The sequence below is a fragment of the Rhipicephalus microplus genome, unplaced genomic scaffold, assembly GCF_043290135.1.
Source record: "Rhipicephalus microplus isolate Deutch F79 unplaced genomic scaffold, USDA_Rmic scaffold_16, whole genome shotgun sequence".
NCBI classification, from domain to species: Eukaryota; Metazoa; Arthropoda; class Arachnida; order Ixodida; family Ixodidae; genus Rhipicephalus; species Rhipicephalus microplus.
Window position 1 is genome coordinate 8,764,177 of NW_027464589.1, and position 23,178 is coordinate 8,787,354.

General features: G+C 46.9%; 1 protein-coding gene across 3 annotated transcripts in view; it reads right to left on the minus strand.

The window, feature by feature from the left end:
* Nucleotides 1-23,178, minus strand: part of LOC119166664 (tartrate-resistant acid phosphatase type 5) — a 389,636-nt gene that overhangs the window by 365,616 nt on the left and 842 nt on the right. The window lies entirely within an intron of this gene.

Below are 23,178 nucleotides of genomic sequence, written 5' to 3' on the forward strand. Positions count from 1 at the left end.
ATGCCCTCCTGTCATACGTGCTGCTGAGCAGTCTATCTTATTGAGTTTAGTTACGATACCTACCACCCTTTTACTAATGCTTAGTAGTATTCCTCTGTGTTACCAGCTATATTTCTGTCGATAAGAATCACAACCCCCTGTTCTTTTCTGTCAAAGAAGCCACGATAGCGAAGGAGGTGCCCATTCTGTAAAACTGTATAGGCCTCATCTTTCCTCATAACCTCAGTGAGTTCTATTACATTTCATGTACCACCCTCCAGTTCCTCGAATAGCACAGCTAGAGACTTAACTCACTGGATACGGTTTCAGCGTTAAACTTTGCCTAGTTCCGGTTACAATGGCGGCCTGTCCGGACCCAGAGATTCTTAGCACCCTCTGTTGACGGTCGTAAATCTCACCGCCACCGTGGTCATAAACCATGCTTCGCAGCCGCTGGGGACCGAGGGCCGAAGGCTCATTGGCGTATCCATGTGGGTTGTAGTGGGGAATACTGCACCAAGTGGCTAATTCTTCTCTGGTGGGAAAGTGCGCTGCCGGCGATTGTCGTGCACCATTGAGGCCACTCTCCAGGCATCTTAATGCAATTCCATCATCACGCGAATATTTTAATGCAGTGGGGAATCGCGCGTTACTGGGACTCGAACCACGGATATCTTGCACGTGAGGTGGACACTCTAGCCACTATGCCACCACTGGACTCCGGGGAAAGAAACCCTTTTTTTTTTCTTTAGTAAAGGGCGGTCGGGGAGTGCAATAGCGCAGTCGTGTTTGCGAGCGTTGGCATAGCTTTCAGGCGTGATGGAGAACAAGCGCCATGTAATTATTTATCTCCAAGGAGTGTCCTTCCCAATTTAAGCGTCATTGCAACGTTGTGCAAAAAGACCGCGAGTGGTACGGAGACGAAAATTTGCGGATTGCATCCATTCACGCTTTTTATGTATTCCTTGAAAGTCACATAAAACGACATGTGGTGCCTCTGATGGCAAACGCATGCACTATTTGATGTACCTAACCTTGTTTTAGGTCTACGCGGTTGACGATTTCTTGTTAGCATTGAAATATTGTTCTTTTCTTTATATCAAAATATATTACTCAATAAAATTGTACTTACAGGCCAGCGGTAGAGCACGATGCATTAAAGTGGCCCTGCATTCGCGTGCCGTGATTATGCCATGCTCGTCAGTGCGTCTAGAGGAACTTTTCAGCCTGCTCCTGCAATGTTGTACACATTTCTCTAAAGCAGGAAAAAAAGCTCTCCGAGCTAGCACAAAAGTGATAAAAACTGCTTCGAACTATATTGGCCAATCCGAAACGAACGTCTTCCAACATTCATCTTCGGCTGCCTAAAATCCTTTCACCCGACTGTAGCGATCATATATGTCCGATGATGTCCGGCCAGCACAAAATGTAAAGACGCTCAACTTGTTTTAAGAGGTCACAAAAATCTGTTTTTCTAAAGCGGTACTCGACAACCGTCATAAGCCCTGAAAAAAGAAATAGAAATCTTTTACAACCCAGATTATACAATGCCCGTTTTCTTTTTCTTTTCATGTCCCTTCTCACTCACCGTGTATTCCTTTCCTACGCTATCGATTTGTTGCGTTTCTTTCCCTAATATGCGCTCACTTTTCACCGCTGAGGTATAGCTAAATGGTTAGAGCATCCGCTTCCACTGCGGTGAGCACCGGGCTCGATTTCCAGTGTCGACCGAGAACCCAATGGTTTCAGCGTGATTTAGACAAATACCATAGGAGACCGAGAGAACAGCGTTGGTCTGTGTGCCTCCTATGGTTCCTAAGGTGTTCGTCTAATTCGTGCCGAAGCCTATTGAACAAACTGGTATTTGTATTCAATTCACTCCAATATATATTATTTCATTGATATTCAATTCGGCTCTAAAATAGGCTGTTTGCACAGCCCTATAGATACAGGTCGTCGACATAAAAACATCTGTTCCGAGCACTGGCATGTAATCAACTGTTTGAGACGGGGGCTCATCTGATACCGAGAGCTGATTCTGAATTAGTGGTGTCCACCTTGTGTCACGATTATCTCTAGAGTGCTTGCCATGGGATCGGATCAGGAGGGAGTGAGATGGGCGCAGGAGACCGTGGTAGGACAACGAACAAACTTTATAAAGAACAATTGAAATACAGTAGCAGGATCTGCGTTCTTCACGAAGATCCTGCTTCTAGGAACGGCAGTGTCAGCCGGCGCATCAGACATAGTGTTGCACACGGTAATGCCAAAGCCACCCAACGGAACCTGCGCAAAAGATCTAGACATCGGAGCGTGCGTGCTGGTGCTGTCCGACTACGTGACTGACTGTATGCCACCGCCCCCGTCGACAACAGCGTACTTAAGAAGACAGCAGGCGATCGACACATCAGAGGGCCCGTCGGCTGGACACCCGTCAACACGATCACGAATCCTCTTGCGTTTTTCACGCAGGTTAGTAAAATGCATTCAATTGTGAAGTCTAGCAACCGATTTTTGTCCAGCTAACGTGCCCTAACTCTGTTTGCAGTTTTTTGTTGTGTGTACGAAACATTGTATTGTCTTTGCTTATGCTTTGTGGGGACATAGAGTCTAATCCTGGTCTAAACAGAACAGCTTCTATGACGGCTAATTGAGGGTCAAAAAGTATGCAGTAAAGGTTTGACGCCACAAAGAAAAAACCTATAGATGTGTAGACGTCTCTGGCTTTAGTGAAGGAAGTTCGCAAAAAAATGACCAATATCGAAAAAATACAAAACTTTGAAAGAAAATTGGTTGACCTCGAGAACCGAAGCAGAAGGAAACACTTAGTCATATTTGGCATTCCTGAAAACACTCGGGAAATTTCAGACTCACCCACAGAAAGCGTTGTTCAGGAGCTGTCCCGGAACAAACTTGGCTTGTAAGTGTTATCTCCCGAAAGAATTCACAGATTAGGAACGAAGAAATCAGACACACCACGGCCCAGAATATTGAAGCTGTTTGATCACCGTGAAAAATTGATGGTGCTCAAAAATTGCTTTAAGCTAAAAGTAAGCTCTGTATGCATTGCTGAAGACGTTTCAGCAGAAACCAGGCCACTCGGGAAACACCTGTGGGATAATACAGCTTACGCGAGACGCGGAGGTAAAGTAGTTAGGCTGATTCTTGACACAGTCAAAATTAACGATGAACTGTTCGAATGGAACTCAGCCGAAATGAAAATCATCCCAATTCACACGCAAAGACAGCTGGGAGCACGGGCAAAATGACGAGAAAACTGCAACAAAACGTTGTTTTGTTGTCTGAACATAAATGCCCGCAACATTGTGAATAGAATGGTGGACCTTGTTGTTGTTGTTGTTGATGATGATGATGATGATGATGATGATATGTGGGATTTAACGTCCGAAAAACACCATATGATTATGAGAGGCACTGTAGTGGAGGGCTCCGAAAATTTCGACCACCTGGGGTTCTTTAACATGCACCCAAATCTGAACACACGGGCCTACAACATTTCCACCTCCATCGGAAATGCAGCCGCCACAGCCGGGATACGATCCTGCGACCTGCGGGTGAGCAGCCGAGTATCTTAGCCAATGGTGGACCTTGAAACTATTGTAGCTACTCATATTTCCGATATAATAGTCATCACTGAAACATGCTGCACTGTGGCATTAACGATTCAGAAATTACACCGATTGGGTATAGAACTTCCAGAGAGACGGGGACTCTCGAGGTGGTGGTGTAGCCGTCATGTTTCGTGAATCTGTGACAGCGATGAGGTTTCCCGATATTGTGAATGTAGAATATGTCATAGCGAGATTTGTTACGGGGGATTTCCACGTTCTCGTTGGGGCATTTTATTGCTCACCTAGTTATACCATTTTTTTCTTTGAGAAACTTAATGAGTTCTTGTGTGAACATAGAAACAATCGAGGCAATCACCTACTGGTTGGAGATTTTAATGTTCCAGATGTCAGCTGAACAGACGAGCTCCCTGATGCACTTTCCACTTTCGCTGAACCCTTTGTTGATATCGTCTTGCTGCGCGGTCTAACGCAACTCGTGAAGCTACCTACGTGCGTTGAAGGAAACAGTGCCTCAGTCTTAGATTTATTTCTTGTAAACAATGAACTGCTAGGGCGAAAGCCAACAGCGCATCTTTATGAAGGAATATCGGATCATAAAATGGCATGCCTCACAGTACCAGTTACCGTTGCCCCTGAGCAACAAAACAGAGGCTAATTTCTTTGTTTGCCAAAGCCAGTGACGTCGATATATTAGATGCATTAGACTGTTCATTTTCTAGATTTACATCGCAGTATGAATCGGGCAGCTTATCTGTCAACGGCCTGTGGTGTTGTTTAAAAAAATCATCTGGCACTGCATGGACAATTTCGTCCCTTGGAAACGGAAACATCGGGGAGGAATGAACTCTTGAATAACAAAAGATATTGTTTGACTGGGAAGGAAAATAAAAAAGGCAATGATGCAGCCGCGGCAACGCCCGTCTGATCAGAATGCTGACAAATTTTCTAAACTGCGGGTCCAACTAAAACATGACATTGCAAAGGTGACGGAATAATATGAAAGTGTGTCTTCAAAACGTTTTCTTTCCACATCCGGGTAACGACGACAAAGTGCCGGTGTGGAAGAATGCCGAATGTTTAAGTTCCATGGTTTTTTGTGAATAATTTTCACTTTGCCTGTCAAGCGCGGTCTCCTGCAGGTATGCGATGGCGGTAGAGCCCTACGGATGACTACTGGACACCAGAATGACCGCGGGTATTGCTTCCATGAAGCGCTACAGCTCCGAGAGTGGCACTGACAGTGATGACACCGAACCCTACAACGTCACTAGTGAAGAATCAGGGGACGGCAACTTCGAGCTCGTGAGAAACCACAAGAGAAATAGATGATTTAGGAGCACGTCACCCACTTTGAGTGAGCCCACCATGCTATCTTCGCGGACTACCGAAGTAATAGCCATCCTTTTAATGCCAGTTCTCGCTAGTGACAACATGAGACGCCTTAAGCGGCAAGCCGTGTCTGTACAGCTAGAGGCACTGGTGTGGAACGAAGTAAAGGAAGCCAGAGTGATTTGTCGCAAGAACATGCTAGCGATTGACGTCAATCATGTGACTGCGCTTGACAGATTGCGTAAAGTAACGGAACTTAATGGGATGAAAGTCCGCTCTCATATACCGCTGGGCAAAGAAGTGAGCACTGGGGTAATATATGATGTTGCCGAGGCCATTACCAACTCGGACCTACCAGCCTTGATTAAGCCGGCTTCGGAAGATGCCATTATTACAAGTATATGTCGTATCGGGACATCACGATGCGTAAGAATTACATTTAAGTGCAAATCACTTTCATCATACGTAAATGTGGGCCACTTTCGACATGCAGTTCGCTCTTTTATACCAAAACCACTTCAGTGCTGGAAGTGCATGAATTGAGGTCACTTAAGTGGTGTGTGCACAAACTCTATCTGTTTTCGATGCACTGGGCACCACAACAAGTACACGTGCCAGGCCATGACTCTGAAGTGCTCAAACTGCAATGGGTCACATGATGCTTTTTCCGAAAGACTGTTCTTTTATTCAAAAGGAGTTAACAATACTGAAAAAAGGGCCTGAGATGACATATCATACCGAGAAGCAGCATCATCCATTACGCGACGACGGTCCCGGCGCTGCACTAAAGCTACCAAAACCTCGTAGCCTCGCGAAGCACATCCAAAACCACCTCCACCTCCCCCACTCTGGCCAAGTGCTATCGGTTCCAAGAACAAAGGCGCTTCTGCTAGATGTGAAGCTGACGCTTCATCTCTATTACCTAGTCAGAACGCAGCCGTTTAAAAAAATGATGTCTCTACCAGCAATGCAGGTGATGCTTGGCCCGAACTGCCAAAGATACATGCGCCTGAAGAGATCAGATTTCGACAGTGAGGGACACTTTATCAGTACCTCATAACTTGACGGACGAAGCACAACTTATCGGCATGGTTAGCACCCTGATCAGTGCTATGCGCGTGCTGTTGAGCAAGATGCAGACACCGACAGTTCAAAGCATGTTGCAACTGCTTGACACCATCACTCCAGTTCTGGCAAGCCTTCAGAAGTCTGCTGCTTGAGAACGCAAGCGGCACCATCATGGCTTCACCATTGGCAAGATTTTGGGTGGATGAAACCATGCATACAAGTTAATACAACGAATGTGCTCAATAATTAGGACACGGATATGACTCACCACCTGTGATGTTACACACATAACTGCCATTTTGTTGATGGCATGAGTGACATTTTTCTCTTTCTCTCCCTCTCTAACTTTTTCCCCTTGCCCTCTCCCCAGTGCAAGGTACACCCTATTGGGCTCAGCCATGATTAACCTCCCTGCCTTTTTTTCATCCTTATTTTCTCTCTCTCTCTTTCCACATCCCCCGAAAAATTCTGCCGACACTTATCTCCGAAAGAAGCAAAAATATGTCACGAGCCTCTCAATTAACGGCACAGCTAAAACTGACAAGAAAGAAATGGCAAACACGCTAAATAATTATTTCTGCTCTGAGTTCACTCACGACGACGGCAATCTTCTACATTTTTCAACGTCTGAACAAACACCCTCCCCTCCCTCCCCCGACTTGGTGACATCACTATCAGTGAGGATGGAATGTTATCGCTCTTGCTTAAACTGGATGTCAAAAAATCTTCAGGAATAGATAGGATCCCAAATGCATTTTCACCGATATGCTGAGTGGTGCGAGAAATATTATTGTTTGATTTTGCATAAATCCTTGTCAGACGCAGAAATTCCAATAGTCAGGAAGTGTGCCAAAATAACCCCGATACCAAAAAACGGTGACCCATCATCTGTTGCATCCTATAGGCTGATTGCCCTTCTCTGCACTTGTGCGAAAGTATTCGAACATATAATTTTCAAACATATTTCAAGCTTCATAGAAGAAAACAAATAGTCGATAGTCGCCAACATAGATTATGACAAGGAGTTTCTACAACAACACAACTACTTGAGGGCATTCACGACTTCGCCGCAGTGCTGGATAATTCAGGCCAGATCGATATCATGTTCCTCGGCTTCGAGGAAGCTTTTGACTTTGTATCACAGTCTAAACGTATTTTGAAACTAAGATCTATTCTTGAAAACTATTACATTCTTGCATGAATCACCAAATACCTGTCTTCTAGAGAACAATCTGTGTTTATCGATGACGTCAACTCAGATTCTGGCTCCGTCCACTCCGGCATTCCCCAAGGCTGCGTCCTTGGGCTGTCATTCTTTTTCATCTTTATAAATGGCATCGCTCAAAACATACCGGCAAAAATCCGTTCATTTGCAGACTACATCATCTTATATAACAAAATCCGCAGTTCTGACGATCAGCTTTGTCTTAACCAATCATTATCCCAAATTCAAAACTGGTGTATGTTGTGGCAGATGCAAATAAACCACAGTAAAACGGTAGCCAGAACAATCACCCGTATAAGAACCTCTTCAGTTTCACTTATAGTATCAGCGGCACTACTTTATTTGTAGTCTACAATTATGAATGTTTAGGGGTTGCCATTGCAGCTGATCTTCAATGTAATGATCCCGTCACCTACGTACGCAAGAAGACCATGCGGCAACTAGGGTATTTACGGCGAACGCTTTCGAAGGCTTCAAAAGTTGTGAAGCTTTTGGCTTACAAAACATATATAGGACCAACACTTGAATACGCTGCAGCAGTATAGGACCAGCACACAAATATACGAAAACCAGAAAAAATTTAAGGAAGGCAGCTAGGTTTATTTTTAATTCATACAGTTGCAAAACGTGGCCTTGTGCTCTTTTAACTTCAGCAAATCTAGAATCTCTACACAGCCGACGCTGTCGCGAAAGGCTGAAAATATTCTATTTGACATATCACGACAAGCTTGGAATGAGCAAAAGCACGTACTTGAAACCTTTTACGCAGCAGCGTCCCACTCAATCTTTCCACTCAAAAAAGGTCAGCGAAATTTTGTGCGAAACCAACTCTTATGAATTTTTTCCCCCGTAGAACCCGAGATTGGAACCATTAGCCCAGAGAAATAACCGAGTGCCTTTGCATTTCCGCGTTCGCTGCCGCAATTCGAGAGAGGTAGTGATAGCGCTTTTATCACTAGTGCTGTCACAACGTGTCCTAAGAGCTTCGCTCATCGGTCCCTTCACTGGATGTATTCTTTTTCTTTTCAGTTATACCTCTGATATTACTGAGTGTGTTTTAATGTAAGCTTTACTTAAGGAACACTTGTTTTCTTTTCTTTTCCCGTGATTTGAAGCCTTAGACAATGCATTGTATCAAGTGTCACCACTAAAGTTGGCATACCCATTGTTCGCCATTACATATCCTATTATCGTACTGCAGGGTCACATCTCACACACCATTCAATTCTTTTTCTGTTTTGTTTGTAAACTCTTTTTATTGTTCAAGTACAGTTCCACATAAATAGTGACGCCTCCATTCCTGCTTAAGGCCTGGAAATTCAGGTCAGCAGTATTGAATAAATAAATAAATAAATAAAAAAGAAGCGTCCCTGACATTGAGCAATGCAAACAAAAACCTATTTATTTTACCAAATCTTAATTCGTACCCAGCGCTGGAAGTAGCTAAACAGTGCATCGTAGCTTGGCTTAGGTAGGTTTCTTCAATTCAGTCTGACTACTATGGCCTCGCTATACTATAATCTTACTGTTCAAACGTCACTCACCGCGCCGACCCGATGTTGGTAATCTATCAAAAAGACCGTACTCGACGTCCTTCACAGGCGCCCGAGTTCATCGTCGGTTGCCTTCGCCCAGCCTGCCGCTTGTCGTCGTCACGTTTCTACCCAGTAGTCCTGGATTTCGCTCAGTCAAACCAGGCCTAGGTTCTTTGCTTCAGGAGTCCACAGGTAACGAATGTCTCCTTGCCTGAACTGTGGTCTGCAGCAGTCCTGCCACGAGGAGAAGGGCTGCTGGCAATCCCGGAACTGCAGTGCCAAGGGGCGACAAGTCTGGGCTGCCTCGCTTGGAGCGTTACAAGGTTGACGGCCCCTTCTAGGGCCTTGCGTGCCACCACCTCCAGAAGTGAGTAACCGCTGCTCTCGCCGTGGGTGCGACACTTCTTTCTTTTTCGGTCTTCTCCGTGCGGCACCCCATACATTAACAGTGCCTCGTTCCCCCTTCGTTGTTCACCATCACCGCTCGGGTGACACGCCACGAGCCCAGACCCCCGGAGATACCTAGGTAGAGTGCTTACTTCAAGCAACAGAGCCGACAGACGAACGTCGAAGCGCTTGAAACGTCGGAGACAGAACTTCAGGAGCTACTCGAGTACGTGCGCACGGAGGTGGAATGCTCGTGAGAGGATAGTCTTTGTAGATGCCGGTGGTTATGGTGTTCAAAATCACCGTCAAGGCACGTTTCAACACGCTTCATCTACGGCATTTCCTCTCAGTAGCCACGCGACAAATCAGAAGGGTACCAGCTTTTTTTTACCTTTCTACAGCGCACGTGACAGAGGCATGTCCTTTCGACATTATTATAGACGAGAAAAAGAGCTGCTAAGCCAAAGCCGGCACGTGTTTGAGTGTACCAGTAAGGGACATTGCTATAAAAAATGCTGTCACTATCTGAGCTGTTCTAAGTGTAACAGAAGACGCGCAACGGTTAGTTCCGATCCCGAACACGCTCAGAAGCAGCGCTCAAACTAATCAAGGACCCGTAGCATGCATGTTAAAACAAACAAGTCATCATCGCTACATATAAAAAACGTGGTCCTACTACAGACATTTCGTACATGGTTATTAACTGAAAATGGATCACGCTTTATCAGACGTGTACTTGACAATGGAAGCCAACAGACGTTCATTAGAGAAGACGTCTCTAAGAATCTAAGATAACCTACAGTGCGCACCATCGACTGAATAGCAAGGCATTTGGAGGAGTGAAGAGGAGCACCGAAACACACTAAACACTGCCAAAGTGACGCTGATGAAACAATATGACCATTCCCGGTAGGAAATAGAAGTTATAAAAGTCCCTTTCATCTGTGAACAGCTGATTCAAATACAAATAACACATGTCTTTCCAGCAGCAATTAGATGAAAAAAAGTTAATTGCTTATATGAGTGCAATTCCAGGAATAAGAGCAGAAAGTGGCATAAGCTTGCTTGTGGGAGCGGACCAGCTGTGCCAGTTTTTGGTCAATGAAGTTCGTCCCCATGAGCAGAATTGAATCTAAGCTGCGTTTAACATGACGCTTCGATGGACGTTTCAAGGAAGTATACAGCGCGAAAACCCGCATTTTAAGCGTGCTGCTACTGCTACCATCTGTGTACTTCGCACGAGCTGCGTGGACCGAGGCATCCCTCGCTCTCGTCGACGACTCTCGTATGTTGGTATCGAGAACAAGGACGAGACAGTGCGATAATTCAACGAGGAAGTGCATGACAACTATCGGTGATTTGCAGTTAGACTTCCTTCTATGGCACTGAGCTCAACTCAAAGAACGGAGCAGCAGCCAAGCAAAAGCTTCACAGATTAGCACGATACACTGCCGCAAGACGACAGCTCCAGGCGACACGACAAGGCGATCAGGCCACACCACTCCGATGGACGGCCTGGAAACCAATCTTTAAAAGACGAAGACACATTCATCGACGACAAGCCTGCCATCGGGATATGCACACGCCTTAAGAAAGCAGACCTCAGGTGCGACAACATAACACCAGTGCTATTGCCGATTCAGTCACTGCGCTCATCGATATGCCTGCTCACCGAGAAGTACTTTATGGTGGGCTTTGTGCAACGTTAACCTAAGTTAGTGCTTGTTTTGGGTGGGGATATCAGTTCACTCGGTTAAAAGAGAAAATGGGAAGTGTTCAACGCGTGCTCGGTTTCGGAAAAACTTGACAAGTGCTCCGGGAGCAATTCGTCAGTGCGATCGCGGATAGCAGGTGATCAGAAATAGTGAAGGTGGATTTGTCGGCTCGGTTAGTGAGGCGCTATTCAAGTGTGAATAATATTTTAAGGGAGTGCACTGTTGTATTTCTTAAATATGCGCTTGTGCGCTATTATGTTTAAGGGGTGCGTCTCTTTCACAGTAGTATTCTATCGAACCACGAAAGGTTCGGCCTGCTGTGTGCCGCCGAATCAACGCGACGGGCCTAGTTCACCTCGTGCCCGCTCTGGCGCCGCCACTTTTCCCAGGAGAAACTCTTCCACACGCATTTCTGCGCGGCACAGTTGGCCGTAAATAACGCGTTTCGTAGCTGCACATCACAGGTTCACTTCTGAATCATTATTAGGAGTACCTATTACACCAAATATGTGAACAATTTGTCCTAGGAGGGCCAGTCATTCTTGGAGTAAAGGCCTCAATACTACCCATGAATGCTACCCATTTGACTTACCTAGAGTGATAGGGGGCCCTGTTTCCGCTCATTGGGAGGACATCACGGGGCAGATTCCAAGGGTTTACGTATCGGCCCACCAAAACGCACCGCTAAAGCGCGCATAACGTATGTGTAGGTTCTTTTAGTGCACAACAACTCCAGTTGCGGTGCAAATACCGAGTTAATAAAAATTTTACGATACAAACAGAATATGTATTCTCAGCAAAGTCATCACAAAACTTGCGCACTCGGAAGCTATCAATTACATCTCATAAAATCACTTAGAAGGTATTTAAAAGAACCGGAATAAATTACCCCTGCTATAAATGCAATCTCGCGCATCATAAACTGCGCAAGAACTCTTAGCGGTACAATTCTTTGATCATGTCTGGAAAATTTCTCTTCAACGAAACACTGAAACGAACTCCAGCACTGGTCGACATCCTGGTGACACTCTTCAACAAAGTGCTCCAGTGGCGTCATAGCAGATTATTCAACATCGACTTATTGCACTACACGACTCACGCACACCGCTCAAACATCACCACTTCTTGGCCGATGTTCACCACCCGTCCTACTCTCTGACACCTCCAGTTCGGATTCTTCCTTGTTTCACAAACATTCCAAGAAATTGTGCTGCGCGTAGCACGTACCATGGCGGCAGCCAGGGGAAAGGGTTTCGTCTCGCCGGCTCTTTTACGAAAACGGTCGGCCCCGAAAGATGTCTCGGTTTCTCCTCATCTGTGCTGGTTTTCTGTCACGTGTGTAGGCAACAAGGGCACGCCCCGGGTGCCTTTTGATGCTTGTTTTCTTGTTTTGTTGCGTGCACCCGTGAAAGGAACGCTTGACCGGGTGATTCGATGCTGTCGTCTGGAGGTGGTGGCGGGCGTCTGCTTCAGCGTTCCTTTGTGACAAAAATGAGTGCTCTGTTACAAGTATGACGCACGCCGATATGCTTCTTCAAACTATAAATCGTAGGGGAGTACACTGTGCTTCAATGAAGCGCTTTTTTTGCGTCCGAGCTGCTCAGTGGTACACAACGCCTTCGTGGCGTCACACCGCTAAAAAACTGCCTCCCACACAAGCCCGGACGAAAGAGTTACACTCGATCACAGGAAACATAAGTCAAACTGCCCCCCACACATGATCGCACACAAAAAATCACAAGGAAGCGCACAGAAAAGCACACCGACATGCACAAATCTTCACGCAATCACATTTAAATATGAAGTGCCATCTTCTTTGACGGGTGGAGAGTCAGCGCCCTCCCCACAAAAAGCAGCCGGAACTGTCAACTCTGCCCAGACATTCTCGCGACGCGACGTAGCAGGCCGCACCTTGGTTTTTTTTTCAACCAGCGGACGTGATCGAACTATTCGCCTCACGTCGCGGAGTGTGTTGAATATTTTATTCAAGAAGAAGGAGAACGAAGTGTGGCCACGCGAGGAGAACTCGAGCCTGGTTTGCCGAATGAACGCTTTGCCTCTCATGGATTCGTTTCTCGTCTGTCCGAGTCGTGAAATCTTTGTGGTGCTCCACTCTACCGGCGAAGACACCTTTATTCTACAAGGGCATCATCTTTTTATATATTATTACATTTGCTTGATCGTGCTTATCGCACGTTCGTCTTTTTGTGGTACTGGTAAGATGCCTCTTTTAGAGGGGGGCAATGCGACATTCCTACCTAAAGTTTTGTTATCGCCCCTTTGCACTGTAATGCGCCCCGCTAACCACGCCTGAAGTTTTCGAGAAGCTTCGGGACTCTAGTAGATCATTTCCTTAAGATAACACACACAATGCGAACATCACAGATTATCCTAAAACGTACGTGGGCATGAGCGATAGTGCTGGAGTATTCAACGACACATGTATAGATGCCGCGCGAATCGGCGTTAGTCAAGTGCTCGCCACTATCAGCGCCAGTGTGCATCGCTGTACTCTTACCTTCTGTTTACCGGCGACAAATTTGGTCATATATACAGTTTCAATTTCAGACTTCAATTTAGGCTATGTGGTACGACATTTTCATGTGTTGGCGCTGAGCAAACTGCACAAACGACTAACGATTTTACAAGGCAAGACAAGTGGCGCGCTAGTGTTTATTGTAAAAAAAGCGCGTAAAATTTATACACAATACCATTTAAGACAGCAGGGACTACGTCACAACGTGATGTTCAAGGAAGAAGTCATTTGAGGTGATCGTGTCTCATAACTGTAGTCTTAACTGCATCTAGTGCCCTCAGTAAAGCGGCCTTTAACTTTATTGACAACCTCTATATTGCTTAAGACTAGACACGCCGAACACTAATACCTGAACTAACTTGCCTTGAAAAGCCTTGTGACAAAGCGTCTGTCATCTTCAATGTTTTCGTGCATATCTGCGACAAGCTTTTGAGAAAATGAACCGTTAAAAGTTTGCCCACTACTTGTCCTGCCATTTTGTTTCATTACTGGTTTATGCATTTCGCTCAGCGGAGCTACATTATTTCTGCAGCATTCCAGTAGACTGTTAGGTCAGCCGTGTCGTGTAGTGATTGGCCTACCGAGGGGTAAAACTTTGGTGGCGACTCTGGAATTTTGGACAGTTGCCACACTTGATTGATCAGTAATGAGTAAATATCGCATACTGCGTGCTCATGCACGTCCAGTATATCAGCGCTGCCATCACGCCCCTACACGGTGCTCTAGTGCCTAAGGTACTCGTCTGCTGATCCGTAGGTCGCAGGACCGAACCTTGGCTGCGGCAGTTCAATTTTAGCTAGAGGTGATAATATCGTAGGCCCATGCGCTCCAATTTGGGTGCACGGTAAAGTGCCCCAGGTGGTCGAAATTTCCGGAGCCCTCCCCTAAGGCGTCTCTCATAATCATATGGTAATTTTGGGACGTTACATCAGACATATTGTTACTTGAAAATAACTACAGACTGTCCGCTGCCACAACACAGCCCACCAACAACGTCAACTTCTTCACCTTCAGTCTGGGGCGTCCTTTTCTGTCTCACCATGCCCTGTTACCGTCAGCCGAAACCACGTAACACAACCCCTGGCGGCAAAAGCGCCGACCCGACGAGCTTACGGGGCCACAGTAGGAGCAGTGTGGTAACGCTTGAGCCTTGATACATGGACGACATCCCGAGACAACAACGCAGAAGATGTCGATGGATCATCAGGAACAATTTCGTACACAGTGTCAGTAACCCGTCTATGCACGCGGTATGGACCTGTGAAACGAGAAAGAAGCTTCTCCAAAAGGCCTGCATGTCGCGTAGGAGACCAAAGAATAACTAGGGAACGTGTCGGGAATTGTTCGTCGCGATGCCGCTCGCCGTAACCATGCTTCTGCGAGTCTTGGGATGCTGTTATTCTGCTGCAGCCAAGCTGACGAGCATGTTCAGCGTGGACAATAGCGTCGCGTACATATTCAGAAGAAGGTTTTGCCGCAGCTGACAAGAAGGTATCCAACGGCAATGTTGGTTTGCGTCCAAACAGAAGGTAAAATGGCGAGTACCCAGCAGTGTCATGCCGAGAGGAACTGTAGGCAAACGTCACGTAGAATTGTGCAAGGCACCAATCACGATAGTCGGCCGAGACGTATCTTGATAGCATGACCGCCAGGGTGCGGTTTAAACGTTCTGCAAGCCCGTTTGTCCGGGGTGGTACGATGTCGCAAGCTTATGTTGGGTAGTGTGGAAATGCGGTATATCGTCAACCAGTTTAGAAAGGAACGTACGGCTCGGTCTGTCAACAGTTGACGAAGAGCTCCGTGCATTAAAATGCGATCGCGTAGTAGAAAATCAGCGACGTCAATAGCGGAGCTTGCTGGTGTGGCTCGTGTAACTGCATAGCGGGCTGCGTAATATGTTGCAACCACGACCCACTTCTTTCCGGATGTGGATGTTAGAAAGAGACCGAGAAGGTCCCAACCGATACGGAAGAAGGACTCCGATGGTATCTAAATGGGCTGAAGTAACCCGGTGGCTTTTTGCGGTGCTGGCAAATTCCGCAAGTGTTGACACAACGACGTACAGAGCGTGAAAGACCAGGCCAGTAGAAGTGTTGGCGCACATGGTCATATGTGCGAGAGACACCAAGGTGACCTGCGGTTGGCGCGTCATGGAGCTCACGGAGGACTGTGTAGCGCAAGTGCTTTGGTATGACAGGAACTAGGACGTGACCGGTGGGTGGTAAATTACGCCGATATGAGGTGTAGGCTTAAGGTAAACATGCGAACAGAAGCGTACGTCATATACGGTGAAGATTCACGACTCTGCTCGTCACCGACATGAAGCAGCTGGGAGGTGGAAAGGACGCAGCCAACGGAATCAGACTCGTAGAGTCGCAGTCAGCCACAGGACAGCGGGACAGGCAATCCACATCTTGGTGCAGTTTTCTTGAATTATACAATATGGTGTAAAAATACTCTTAGGGGCGCAGTGCCTAATGGGCGAGACGACCTGTGGGATGTTTGAGGGAAGCGAGCCAGCAAAGAGCGTGTAGGTTGGTGAGAACTATGAATGGTCTGTCATATAGGTAAGGGCGAAACTACGTGACTGCTGACAGCAGAGCTAGACATTCGTGCTTTGTGATGGAATAATTCCGCTCTGAGGGGGACTACAGCCTGCTGGCATAAGCATCACGTGATGCTGCCCACGTGGTCGCTCAGCCCACACAGCGCCTATTTCATAACCACTGACATCGGTGCGGACTTCGCTCGGTGCAGCAGCCTCAAAGTGAACCAGAACAGAAGAGGAATTGAGCAAATTGGTGAGATCGGAGAAAGCTGCTGCTTGCGAAAGACCCCAGGTAAATTCTCATCTGGTTTGAGTAAATCTGTTAGGGGCCAAGCAATTTTCGCGAAGTTCTTGATGAACCGCCGAAAGTTGGAGCAGAGCCCCACAAATTTGCGGACATCTTTGGTGGTTTCTGGCACAAGAATGTTTTTCACAGCTCTAACTTTTTTCTCGGTTAGTGTTTATGCCGTTAGCGTAAACAATATGTCCAAGTATTGTAATGTGGCGGCAACCGAACCGGCACTTGAATGAATTCAGTTGAAGGCCGGCGAGACGGAATACGTCGAGAATTTGGGACAGTCTCTTAAGGTGTGTGTTGTTGTGACTGGCCCCAGAGCTCATAAGGTAGCGGCACTCTTTTGATCCTCAAACGAGTATCCGAATGGCCACCTGCCTATGCCCACCAGTTATTGTCCCTCCTAGACGGAGGGTGAGGCGTCGTGTCGCCACAACGCCGTAAGTGGTTCGGGAGACGACAACGAGTACAGCATCTTCCTTGAAAGAGGCTGTAGCGGACACCGCAAATCGCCTCGATAATTAAGCGAGCAGTTCGGCGGACCATTTGATGTATGCTGTTATGAGCTTGGGACCCCTCGACCAGCGGCACACATACGACGGCAAGGAGCCCCACTGGCGCCACCTTGGATTGCAGTGATCACGGGTCAATATTGGACGTTCACGTGGGTCGTGCATGCTCGTCCCCCTCGCTAGGTGTGTGTGATCTGTGATTGGACAGTGTTATCTGCAGGTGTTCCCTGATCTAGGGATCTGGGGAGCACATACCCTTTATGATGAGCCACCCGGCTCATTCGAAGGAGCGCGTTGAAGAGGAACGCCAGATTTGAGAGCTTATGTACGAGAGCTCACCTTTTATATAATGTAAATAAACCCTCTTCAAGTTTCTCTCCCTACTGCCTCGACAACTTCATGCCGGACCTCCAGTGCCTGCGAACTCAGGTCGCAACAGTGTCAAAAGTGGGAGCAAACACAATTACGTCATCCAGATGACAAAGGCACGTGGACCACTTTGATTCATGGAGCAGGGACTCCATCATTCGTTCGAAGGTGGCGGGGGCATTACATAAGCCGAAAGGCATGGCCTTGAATTGGTAGAGGTCATCAGGTGTTACAAAGTTCGTCTGCTCTCGGTCCATGGGGTCAACGGCAATCTGTCAATAACCAGAACGAAAGTCGATAGAAGTAGGCAGCGCCATGGAGGCAATCAAGGACGTCGTCAATCTGTGGCAGAGGGTAGGCGTCTTTCTTCGTCATGTTGTTATGGTTGTGATAGTCCGCACGAAATCGCCAAGATTCATTCTTCTTTTTACTAAAACCACTGGGGATGCCCAGGGACTCGAGGATGGTTCAATAATGTCCTTTGCTGGTATTTTGTTCACCTCCTTCTGAATGATGTTCCGCTCAAAAGCAGATACTCTATAGGGACGGGTGGTGAACAGGGTTACTACCACCTTTGTGTATGCGATGCTGGATAAATGACTTGCCAAAATCAAAAATATTTTGGCAAGCCTCGAGAAGACGCTGTAGGGCTTCAATTTGCGGAGGCAGAAGATCGGTGGCGATCATGTCCACAATTGGAAGGCTGTCCGAATGCTCTGCGAGCGGTGTGCGCTGCGTTGAAACAAGGTTGTCAAAGGCTAGCACTTCGGTTAATAAATCATGCAACGAACAAAGGTGGGCCACGAAAATGCCTTGTGGAAGCACTTGATCTATGTAGCCGACATTTACAAATGGTAGACGAATTCTGTTAGTTGTGATGCTGAGCACCGTGTAGGGAAGTGCAAAATTACGCGCAAGGAGTATGTCGGTGAAAGGCGCAGTGTTATAGTCACCGTCGGGCACAGCTGGTTAGTACAGGAACTCTACATACATCACAGTTCTGGTGGGTAGGTGAACAAAGTAGCTGCATTTTAAACAGCATGTAGGTTGGTACGGGCCGTCACTGATTTGAGGCAGTTCAAGGCGGAGCACGCCAGCGGAGGAATCAATCAGAGCAGAATTGGCAGCGGGAAAATCGAGGCCTAGCATGAGGTCGCGGGAACATGTTGCAAGGACGGCAAAAAGAACGACCACTTCATGACCGGCTACGGTAAGTTGAGCTGTGCACATACCGACAACAGGGACTGTTGCGCCATCTGCAACTTGCACGACACTCGTCAAGGGTGGCATGAGAACCTTCTTCATCCGACGATTAAAATGCGAACTCACAAAGACGTGAGCGCCCATATCAATCAAAGCTTCGACAGGCGTGCCATCAACATATACTTCAAGAGTGTTCCGGCTCAAACTTAAGGGCAACAGAGGCATTTCGGGTACGGTTGACAAGGCAGCTTCACTCCCAGAATCTGCACAGCCTATTTTTCCGGGGACCTGCGAAGGTTAAAAAAGATGAGGGAGAGCGGCAATGCGTATTTGAACGAGAAGGGTGGCTTTGAGACGGCGGCAACGACGGGACAGGGCCGCCGTAGTTCTCAGGGGTAGTGAATGCTGTAGACTCAGTGAGGGTGGGATAACGGTGGTTTGGTGGACGGAATGAGTTACTGTAAGTGGGGTACGGGCTAGAAGGTGCAGATGGTCAATGAGTGTGGCATTAGCGAGCGATGTGTCCCGCGCGACCACAGCGGAAGCAGATTGCCTTATCAGCAGCTGTTCGCCATTCAGACAGGTTTCTGGCTCGCAGAGAGTATGGATGGCGACGTGCCATGTCGACAGATGCTTACGAGGGATCGGTATTATCCATGGCGGATGCAGTGGACAGGAGATCCAGATTAGTGAATTCCTGGTGCGCAGCAATCTTGATCATAGAGACAGCTGATGTTGAGGTGTCGGGCAACGTCGGTTTGTGGGCAGCCTGGTAAGCTGCCTCGAGTTCACGTCAGACGGTGCGCGTCAAGTGTTCGGTTGTCGACGACTGACAAGGAGTGCTTTCGCAAGACCACGTTGCACCGGTGTTGGGTAGGTGCTGGAAATGATGAAAAAGGCTCGAGACGGCAGCCCCCTTTGATTATGGCGTCAATGGTCGTCACGTTTGTAAAGACAAGCAGATTGAACGCATCGTCAGTGATTGCTTTCAAAATGTGCAATATCTTGTCAGCCCCAGCCATGTTGGCATCGGCCTTTTGACACAATGCGAAGACGTCTTGAATGTAAGCCAAGTAGGGCTCGGTGGACGTCTGTGTACGTATGGGCAATTGCTTTCGGACATCAAGCAGCTGACCAGACGGGTTTCCACAAACGTCGTAAAGCTGTCTAAACATCTCCCAGCTTGTGACTTTGTGCTTGTGGGTTCCAAACCAAATGCAAGAATACTGTCACAATAGAATATGACATTGGCAAGAATAACGATTGGGTCCCGGCCATATTGTTTGCTGACGCGCTCAGCCACTTGTCCACATTCGCGTTGTTCTCTCCAGTAAAGGTTCCGGGATCACGGGGTTGCGTTAAGGCGACGTACCGGGTTGCTGTCGTTGCCGAGGTAGTTGGTGAAGGCGTATCTTCACCGGGAGCCATGGTAGCAGGCTTAAGGAGACGTCCACTGCGTAGCTCGGTCGTCAAAAAGGCACCCAGCACTTAGACCAAAAGGTTACGTGGAAATAACAGTAGAAAGTCCACAGCCACAACGCAGCCCACAAACAACGTCAACGGCTTCACCTTCAGTATGAGGCGCCTTTTTAGGGTATGTTCCACTATGCCTTGTTACCGTCAACCTCAAGCACGTAACAATATCAACCAAATACTGCCGTAACTCCGTAGCAATGGAAGTTTCTCGACGCGGTGCTGCAGCACTGTTGATTCAAGCATTTTGAGTTCTTATAAGTGCACGAAATCGTTGTGAAACATGGTCAGTAGGAGCTCAATGAAAAATGACCTTAAGGCCAACACATATTGCAGAAAGCAGCAATGGCGTAGTGGTTAGAGCATCCGCCTCGCATGCAAAAGGTCCGTGGTTCAAATCCCGGTGCCGCGCAGTTCTCAACCAGATAAAAAAAATCCGCGTGCTGATGGAACTGCAATACGAGGCCTGGGGTGCGGCCTCACCGGTAACCACTGCCGGAAACGCATTCCCTCACCAGAGAAGGATTGGCCAACCTGGTGCAGTATCTGGCCACTACCTCCCACATGCGTACGTCAAATAACTCACAGCCCTCAGTCCCCAGCAGCTGCGAAGCAGCTGACCACGGCCGCGGTCAGATCTGCAACGCAGAAGAGGGTGCTAAGAATCTCTTGATCCGGACAGGCCGCCATTGGAACCTGAACCTGGCAACGTGTAGCGCTAGAACCTTATGTAGTGAGGGAATTCTAGCTGTACTATTCGAGGAGCTAAAAGGTGTTAAATGGGATACAATAGGGCTCAGTGAGATTAGGAGGACAGATGAGGCCTATACGGTGCTACAGAATGCACACGTCCTTTGCTATCGGGGCTTGGCTGGCAGAAGAGAACTGGGAGTAGAGTTTCTAATTCACAGAAACGTAGCTGGCAACATAGAGTAATACTATAGAATTAATGAAAGGGTGGTAGGTATTGTAAATAAACTGAATAAGAGATAAAAGATGAAGGTGGTACAGGCTTACGCGCCTACATCCAGCCATGATGACACTTGAGTTGAAAGCTCCTATGAAGACGTGAAATCGGCAATGAGTAAGGTAAAAACACAGTATACAATACTTATGGGAGACTCTAATGCAAAAGTAGGGAAGAAGCGGGCTAGAGACCAGGCAGTAGGAGATTATGGCATCGGTACTAGAAACGCCAGAGGAGAGCTACTAGTACAATTCGCAGAACGCAATAATTTACGGATTTTGAATACCTTCTACCGAAAACGTGAAAACCGCAAGTGGACACGGAGGAGCCCTAATGGCAAAAATAACAACCAAATAGACTTTATAATGAGTGCACACCCAGGCATCGTGCAGGATGTAGAAGTGGTTGGCAAGGTACGAAGCAGTGACCATAGACGGTCTCGAATTCGCCTAGATTTGAGAAAGGAACGACAGAAACTGTTACGCAAGAAGCCAATCAATGAGCTAGCTCTGAAATAGAAAGTACAGGAATTCAGAGTCTCGCTTCAGAACAGGTACTCGGCTCTTAGTAGGAAACCAACCTTAGCATAAATACAATGAATGATAATCTGACGAGTATCATTACAGAGTGTGCAGTGGAAGTTGGAGGCAGGGTAGTTAGACAGGACACTGGCAAGCTTTCCCAGGAAACGAAGAACCTAATTAAGAAGCGTCAAATCATGAAAGTCTCAAGTACAACAGACAAAATAGAACTGGCAGAGCTTTCGAAGTTGATTAATAGGCGTAAGGTATCCGATGTAAAAAGGCATAACATGGAGAGAATTGAACACGCTCTAAAGAACGGAGGAAGTGTCAAAGCAGTGAAGAAGAAACTTCGGATAGGCAAAAATCGGATGTATGCACTGAGAGACAAAGGAGGCAAAACAACTACCAATATGGATAGCATAGTTAAAATAGCGGAGGAGTTTTACAGAGATCTGTACAGTAGCCGGGACAACCACGACTTTAATACTATAAGAACTAGCAGTAACCCAGATGACACCCCCCTCCCCAGTAATGATAAGAAGTCAGGAAAGCTTTGGAGAGCATGCAAAGAGGCAAATCTGCTGGTGAGGATCAGGTAACATCAGATCTGCTGAAAGATTGAGGACAGATTGTGTTAGAAAAACTAACCACCCTGTTTACGACGTGTCTCATGAAAGGAAGAGTACCAGAGTCTCGGAAGAATGCAAACATCATCCTAATACATAAGAAAGGAGATGACAAGGACTTGAAGAATTACAGGCCGATTAGCATGCTCTCTGTAGTATACAAGCTATTTACAAAGGTAATTGCTAACAGAGTAAAGAAAACATTGGAATTCAATCAACCAAAGGAACAAGCAGGATTTCGAACAGGCTACTCAACAATCGACCACCAATCATACTATCAATCAGGTAATAGAGAAATGCTCAGAATATAACCAACCACTATACATAGCCTTCATAGATTACGAGAAGGCGTTTGATTCAGTAGAAATATCAGCCGTCATGCAGACACTGCGGAATCAGGGTGTCGATGAAGTATATATAAACATCCTGGAAAAAATCTACAGGGGATCATCTGCTACCATAGTGATTCATAAAGAAAGAAACAGAATACCAATCAAGAAGGGTGTAAGGCAGGGGGACACAATCTCCTCAACGCTATTTAGCGCGTGCTTACAGGAGGTTTTCAGAAGCCTTGTATGGGAACAGTTAGGGTTAAGAGTTAATGGAGAGTACCTTAAGAACCTGCGCTTCGCCGGTGACATTGCATTGCTGAGTAACTCAGGGGACGAATTGCAACTCATGATTACGGAGTTAGACAAGGAGAGCAGAAAGGTGGGTCTTCAAATGAATCTGCAGAAAACAAAAGTAATGTAGAACAACCTTGGAAAAGAGCAGTGCTCCGAGATAGGTAATAGTGCACTTCAAATTGTAAAAGACTATGTGTACTTAGGGCAGGTAATAACCACGGAGCCGAACCACGAGATTGAAGTAACTAGAAGAATAAGAATGAGGTGGAGCACATTTGGCAAGCACTCTCAAATTATGACAGGTAGATTGCCACTATCCCTCTAGAGGAAAGTATATAACAGCTGTATCTTGCCGGTACTTAGCTACGGAGCAGAAACCTGGAGACTTACAAAGATGGTTCAGCTTAAATTGAGGACGACGCAGCGAGCAAAGGAAAGAAAAATGGTAGGTGTAACCTTAAGAGACAAGAAGAGAGCAGAGCGGATTAGGGAACAAACGGGGGTTAAGGATATCATAGCTGAAATCAAGAAGAAGAAATGGACATGGGCCGGGCTTGTAGCGCGTAGACAGGATAACCGCTGGTCGTTAAGGGTAACTAACTGTATTCCCAGAGAAGGCAAGCGTGTTAGGGGGAGACAGAAGGTTAGGTGGGCAGATGAGATTAAGA